The sequence below is a fragment of the Miscanthus floridulus genome, chromosome 16 (assembly GCF_019320115.1).
Source record: "Miscanthus floridulus cultivar M001 chromosome 16, ASM1932011v1, whole genome shotgun sequence".
NCBI lineage: Eukaryota > Viridiplantae > Streptophyta > Magnoliopsida > Poales > Poaceae > Miscanthus > Miscanthus floridulus.
In genome coordinates this window covers 95,106,452-95,114,021 of record NC_089595.1, presented here as the reverse complement: position 1 = coordinate 95,114,021, position 7,570 = coordinate 95,106,452, and the positions used below count along the sequence as shown (strand labels likewise).

Here is a 7,570-nt window from a genome sequence, read left to right as displayed (position 1 = left end):
CCAGATCTGAGACGCTCGGCAAAGAATTTAAAAAAAATAAAAAAAAATCTTTGCCGAGTGCCAGATCTGGGGCACTCGGCAAAGAAATTAAAAACAAAAAAAAAATCTTTGCCGAGTGCCTCCCTGATCCGGCACTCGGCAAAGCCGCGGACACCCGGTTTTTGACCGGCCGGGCAGTCACTGCCAGGCAAACCGCGCCAACGCCAGCCCGCCCCGCTCGCCCGCGCCGCCACCGGCCGCCCGCGCGGCCCCGCGCCGCCCGTACGCCTTGCTGCCGCCCCCGCCCGCGCGCCTCCTCGCGCGTCCCGAGCACGGCTCCTCTTCCCCGCGGCCTCCCCCCTCCCCCCCCCGCCGCTCCCCGCGCGCCCGCCCCTCCTCTCCCCCCCGCCCGGCTTTTTCCCCTGTTCCTCTTTCCGCCCGCGTTCGCCGTCCCTCTGTCTCCCGCACGCCCGAGCCCGGCCGCAAGGCGCCTTGCCCTCGCTGCCACGCTCCCTTCCCGCGACTCGCGCCGTGCCCTCGGCCTTCCTCCCTGCCCTCTTCCAGCGCCCCCCGCTGCCTTCGCGCCCTGCCGCCGGCCGCGCCGTTGCCCCGGCCGGCCCTTCCCCAGCCGCGCCGCCCTGACCCCGGCCGGCCCTGCGCCCCGGCCGCGCCTTTTTTCCGGCCTTGCCCTGCCCCCGGCCGCGCCCCGTGGACCACCCGCCCCGACGCCATCCGTGCTCGACCCCATCCCTGACTCCGCCCGATCCCGACGCCGCCCGCCCCTACCCCGTCGCCCGTCAGGTATGCCTTCTCACTTATTATTGTGGAGGTAGTGGTAGTTGTAGTAGTATTAGTTGTACTAGTGGCAGTATTAGTACAACTAGTGGTAGTATTAGTAGTAGAATTAGTGGTAGTAGTAGTAGTAGAAGTAGTGGTAGTAGTAGTACAAGTAGAGGTACTACTTGGATATATTCTTCTACATGGATTGATATCCAAACTACATGGCTTCTGTTGAGCCATATGTGCTTGTCGGCCATCGTGCCGTTGTTTTTTGCAGGTTTTGGAAACCTCACCGTGCAGGGGAGGTTCTGCCGATTTTTTTTGTAAATAACAGTATTTTGTTCCATTTTTGTAGAGAAGAGCCCGTCAGAGTTGAGTCGGAGTTCTCGCCACCGTGTCGGTCTGCCTGCACCGCGTCGTCTCGCCACTGCACCGACCCGCCACGGCCCCGCTAGCCTGACTCCATCGCCACCCTAGGTATAACCCCTCTTTTTATATCATTATCGTAGATCGCGTAACCCAGTTAGGCGTCTCCCGTTCGAAAGAGATACGGTTGGAGGTATGCAGATCTTTGCATATCTATGACCGTATCTATTTCGGATTGTCCACGCTTTTTGGACAGCCCGCGGATGCGTAGATGGGTTAGTTTCCATGTTCTGCTCTAGTCCGAGACAGACTTTCGGCATCACCTCCCTGTTGTTCTCCGGATACACACTCTTCTTTGGTAGGACGTGTATCTGGAGAACAGCGGGGAGGTGCTGCCGAAATTCTGTCTCGGATAGGAGTAGAGCATGGAAACTAACCTCATCTACACATCTGCGGGTGGGATTAGGACCTATCCTCACCTATTAGACAGTAGGAACACCATGTACATGCAATTAATGGTTACATTACTCGCCGATACATATGTTAGAGGATGGATGACCGTCAGTGGATGTACACGGGCTGGAGAAGTCAGAGTGATTACACCACGGAATGGATGAACAAGACCGATGCTTTCTTGAACAGTGCATTTGGCAACGCTGCTAAAGGACATTGCCTAGTTTTGTGTCCCTGCAGCAAATGTGGAAACAGGAGAAGGGTAAACAAGGTGGAAATGGGTAAACATCTTGTGAAGAATGGATTTACGCCGGACTACACCCGGTGGGTCCACCATGGTGAAGCCCATCGTATGAGAGAGGAGGTGGTGAGACCACGGGTGGAGGCTTTTGATGCTGATGCCGGGGTAGCAGACATGTTAGATGACTTTCACCAAGGACAGTTCGATGAGGGACGTGAGAAGGAGGAGATGGAAGCAGCCACACAGGCATTCTACGATATGATGGACTCGGCACAGAAACCCCTTCACGATCGGTCAACGGTGTCTCAACTGGATGCCATTGGACGCTTAATGGGGTTGAAGTCCGAGTTAAACTTAAGTCGACCTGGCTTCGATAAGATGTTGGCCGTGATTGGCACCTTGCTTCCGGAGGGCCACATTCTGCCGAAGAGCATGTACGAGTCACAGAAACTCCTTCGAGCACTTAAGATGCCGTATGAGCAGATACATGCTTGTCCGAAAGGGTGTCTCCTATTTAGGAAAGAACACGAGCATGCAAAGTTCTGTCCAAAGTGTAAATCCTCCAGGTACCTGGAGGTAGACTCTGATGATGGCCAGAAGAGGCAACTTACGATCCCCATGAAAATCCTACGGTACCTTCCGTTCCTACCGAGGATTCAACGGCTATACATGACCGAGGAATCCACGAAACAGATGACATGGCACAAAAATGGCAAACGGTACAATCCTGACAAGATGGTACATCCATCCGATGGTGAAGCTTGGATCCGCTTTAATGACAAACATCGTGACAAAGCAGATGAGGCTCGTAATGTACGTGTCGCGTTGGCAACAGATGGGTTCAATCCTTATGGAATGATGGCTGCCCCATACACATGTTGGCCCGTCTTTGTTATCCCCCTTAATCTTCCCCCCGGTGTCTCCTTTCAACGACATAACGTATTCTTGTCGTTGATAATTCCTGGACACCCAGGGAGTAATATGGGTGTGTTCATGGAGCCCGTATTTGATGAATTGGTCCGTGCTTGGGACGAAGGGGTATGGACATACGATCGAGCTACAAAGACAACCTTCAAAATGCACGTTTGGTACCACTACTCCCTGCATGACTTCCTGGCGTATGGGATATTCTGCGCCTGGTGTGTTCACGGGAAGTTCCCATGCCCAATATGCAAGGAAGGTGTGAGGTTTATTTGGTTGCAGAAGGGTGGCAAGTATTCGTCGTTTGATAGACATCGTCAATTCCTACCTCTTGACCATCCATTCAGACAAGACATCAAGAACTTTACGAAAGGCGTCAAAGTGACAAACCCTGCACCGCGGATGATGAATGGTGCCGAGGTTCATGCTCAGATAGGTGCTCTCGTGCCCAATGAAGAAGGTGGTTTTGTGGGATATGGTGAGCAGCATATGTGGACTCATATCTCGGGCATGATGAGGCTCCCCTATTTCGATGACCTTCTTCTACCACATAACATTGATGTAATGCACACTGAAAAGAATGTCGCCGAGGCACTTTGGGCAACACTCATGGACACTGAAAAGTCTAAGGACAACCCAAAGGCTAGAGTAGACCTGGCAACGTTGTGCGATAGACCAAATCAAGAGATGCAACCTCCTAGTCGTGGCAAGACTTGGAGAAGGCCTAAGGCTGATTTTGTCTTGAAAAAGGACCAAAGGAGGGAAGTACTTGAATGGATCAAGAAGCTAATGTTCCCTGATGGGTATGCAGCGAATCTAAAGAGGGGAGTTAACTTAGGCACTCTGCGAGTCAACGGGATGAAGAGTCATGACTACCACATATGGATTGAGCGGCTTCTTCCGGCGATGGTTCGAGGCTATGTCCCGGAGCATGTCTGGCAAGTGCTGGCAGAGTTGAGCTACTTATTCCGCCAGCTTTGTGCCAAGGAGCTCTCTCGGACCGTCATTGATGACTTGGAAAAAGCGGCACCCGTGTTGCTCTATAAGTTAGAGAAGATCTTTCCACCCGCCTGCTTCTTGTCGATGCAGCATTTGATTGTGCACCTCCCGTATGAGGCACGGATGGGGGGGCCCGTGCAGAACCGTTGGTGCTATCCAATCGAGAGATGTCTGAAGACTCTTCGTAAAAAATGTAGAAATAAAGCCAGAATTGAGGCTTCCATTGCAGAGGCATACATTCTAGAGGAGGTGTCGAACTTCACAGAGAAATACTACACTGAGAAACTTCCTAACGTTCATAATCCACCCCCTCGTTACAATGCTGGAGAAAATGAATCGAACCTCAGCCTTTTCCAAGGGCAACTTGGAAGCGCAAGTGCATCGACCATTAAGCAATTGAAAAATGAAGAGTGGCGCAGTATCATGCTGTATGTGTTGACCAACCTTGTCGAGGTGCAACCGTTCATTCGGTAAGTTCTAAACGAACTTGTTTCATTTCGCTGTATGTCCTTGTTTCATCGTCCAACCCCCTTGTTTCTCGTTGGTACAGGGAATTTCTTCATCAATCCTGGCATGGATCAAGGCAACCTACACCGCAAGAAAATGATACCCTTCTTTCACGGGGTGCGGGACTAGGGAGCCCCGATTTCATTTGTTGGTTCAAACAGAAAGCCCAAACTGATGCGCCTATAAGTGATGAGTTAAGACAGGTTGCAAATGGCTGTGCCGTTAGGGTCAAGTCATTTACCGGTTATGACGTGAATGGATATCGTTTTCACACAGCAAGCTATGAGCAGAGTCGGCCCAATCGACAAACCACAAACAGCGGAGTTGTTACGCCCGGCACTGATGGACTCGACTATTATGGAAGAATTGAAGAAATCTACGAAATATCATTTTATGGTTCCAAACCTCTTACTCCAGTCATATTCAAATGCCACTGGTTTCATCCTGGTGTAACGAGACGGAGCCCTAAGCTCGGGCTAGTCGAGATTCGACAGGATTCCGTCTATCTAGGAAAAGATGTCTACATTGTGGCTCAACAGGCCGTCCAGGTTTATTATACGTCATACGCGTGCAAAGACGCCGAGCATCTTAAGGGTTGGTCTATTGTGCACAATGTATCGCCACACGGTAAACTACCTGTCCCAAACGATGAAGATTATAACTTCAACCCAAACACATATGATGGAGAGTTCTATCAAGAAGAGGGGCTACAAGGGAGGTTTGACATAGACTTAACCGAAGAGATAGGAATGGAAGTAGATAATGAAAGGGATGATGACGAGGACGCTGGAGACGAGGTGCGAAATCTGAAGGATATACAAATGCTTGAGCGATTACATTTCGGCAATGACAATGAAGACAACATTCCTCCTTCGGATAGTGTTGATGAGTTGGACAATGTTGATAGTGATGACGAGACCTATGATCCATCTAATTTCAATCATGAAGATTATTTCTAATACATGTAATACTATATTTTTTGTAATTATGTTTTGTTCATTTTTGCATATATTTCTAATACATGTAATACTATATTTTTTGTAATTATGTTTTGTTTATTTTTGCACCTATTTCTAATTATGTCTTGTTTTTCTTTTTTATTGCAGGTGATTGAACAAAGATGGCGGGCGACCGTCATAGGTCTGTGAACTCGATTTACCAAAGACAACGCCGGTCGCAGGAGGGGGCGGAGGGGGCAGCAGAGGGATCGAACAGGAGGAGGAGGACCGCTAGCCGCAGGAGGGGGCCGTCTCCTCCCACGCCACGTGAGGAGGACCGCCAGCCGCAGGAGGAGGTGGCGCCCGTGGACGAGTCAGACGAGGAGTTGGTTCGGCAGACGGAGGAGGAGGAGGAGGAGGAGGAGGAGGAGGGGGAGGCGGCAGGCACGGGTTCTGCTTCCTCCAACTCCTCTTCGAGTGTCTACTTGCGAGGTCCCGCGAGTCTCCCACAGGTTCCGCTTCGTCACCAATGCCCACTGATTCGCCCCGAAGGACAAAAGTAAGTAACTGTATATGTTATCACCACTACTTCATATGATATGATGAAAAAAACTAATAATTTTTCTTAATTACTCGTGCAGGAACTGGGTGGTTGTGTCGGGTGGTAGCGCACGGCTAGTCAACGGCATCCTGGGTCTTCTGTGCAGGCAGCACTTCCCCGGCATTGTCACGTACGCATCGAAGACGGAGCCGGCCTACTCGTTTGACCACTACGTCGTCGCCTCCGATGCGGAGTACCCCAACAAGGCGGCGCGGGTGAAGGCAGAGTTTTGGGTAAGTCTCCCTTGCACAACATTGCTCAATACATCGCATTCATTAGACTTTTCTTGAAATAATGAATCGATACATCGCTTTTGTATGCAGACTTATTACAGATGCGAGGAGGGATTTGAGGCCAGGGCGGAGCAGGCGACTACCAAAGCCTGTAAAAAACTCGTCACCGACATGCATCACGAGGCGCGCATCCAGGCCATCGTAACCTACTACGGGTCGAAGCTTGGAGAGAGGAAAACCAAGAAAGACGCAAGAGAGATGCAGCTGACCCGGGAGCAGTACCTTGAGGTAAATGAAGAACATCAACATTGATTCAATTTGAGATTAAGTTGGTTTAATTTGATCTTCTTATATGTCCAATACTTGATGACGTGTAGGTGATTCCCTGGTGGTGCCAAGCGTATCCCGAGTGTTGGGCGATGATGGTGGACAGGTGGTTCACGGAGGAGTACCTCAAGATGCACAGGGATGCCCGGGACCGTCGTTTACTGATGCAAGGTCCAGCACACCATCAAGGCAGCCGCAACCTCGCCGGATACAAACAAGCATGGGTACGCGAATTGATTTATCTATTGTCACGCTCAGTTCTGTCTGATTTCTAATCATCGTGCTGTCTTTCTCGCAGTCGGCGTCACATAGTGGCCAGGCTTGCTCGGACTTCCAGGCATGGTGTATGGCCCACAAGGGTAAGGCGACGTCCGACGTCTCCTTCAACCTGGAGGACCCGCCCGAGGCATACACGAACCCGAGCGTCCACTCTCGCATCAGTGAGTACACTGAGGTGGCGAGGTCGCTCCATGGGGCAGACCACGATCCGAGCACCCAGGACTTCGATGGAGAGGCCGTCATGAGGGCGGGGCAAGGCAAGAAGCATGGACGGTTCTGGCTTGGCGACGGCGTCATCGACACGGCCTCTACTCCCTCTCTCTCCCAGATCCGAGCACGGAGCACGAGCGAGAGCCCGGCCATTCGCACACGGCCGACCGCTGCACAGCACCGGGTCGACGCACTCGAGGTTATTCCTGTTTTACTCGTCATACATTGATCTTTACACACCTTAATTAGCTTTGCATTACTGAAACATTGGAGTGAAATATTGCAGGCCCGGCTAGAACAAGAAATGAAGGAACGTCAGGAGCTGGGGGCCCAGTTGGAGGCCGAGCGGGCCGAGCGGCAGGCCCAGGCGCAGAGGCTGATGGACATTACGGATTTCCTACAAGGGCTTGGGCAACGTATGGGCTTGTCTCTGCCACCTGGGCTGTTGGTTCCACCTCCGCCTCCGCGTCCTGCAGCTGCAGCTACTCCTATGAGTATCAAAGTTTTTTACTTTCACTTGTGCTTTGCTTGTATGGCCTCTATCGTCCTAGATTAGCTATCAAAATAATTTTGTCTCACATGCAATCTTTTCTCCTTTGTGCAGTCTCCATCTGACGGTGGTTCGAATAATCCACCTCATGCACCTACGAATGATGCACCTGGGCCTTCACCACAGTCGCAGTGGCCGAGATGAGTGCATGTTGTATTTTTTACATTTGTTGTTCACTTGGTGATG

At 51.4% G+C, this 7,570-nt stretch overlaps 1 long non-coding RNA gene across 1 annotated transcript; it reads left to right on the top strand.

Moving 5' to 3' along the window:
- Window positions 1–663: 663 nt before the first annotated feature.
- LOC136511492 (uncharacterized) lies at window positions 664–5,450 on the top strand. The gene is made up of 3 exons (XR_010772735.1): window positions 664–780; window positions 1,115–1,236; window positions 5,353–5,450. It is a non-coding gene; the product is annotated as an uncharacterized lncRNA (long non-coding RNA).
- The last annotated feature ends 2,120 nt before the right edge of the window (window positions 5,451–7,570 follow it).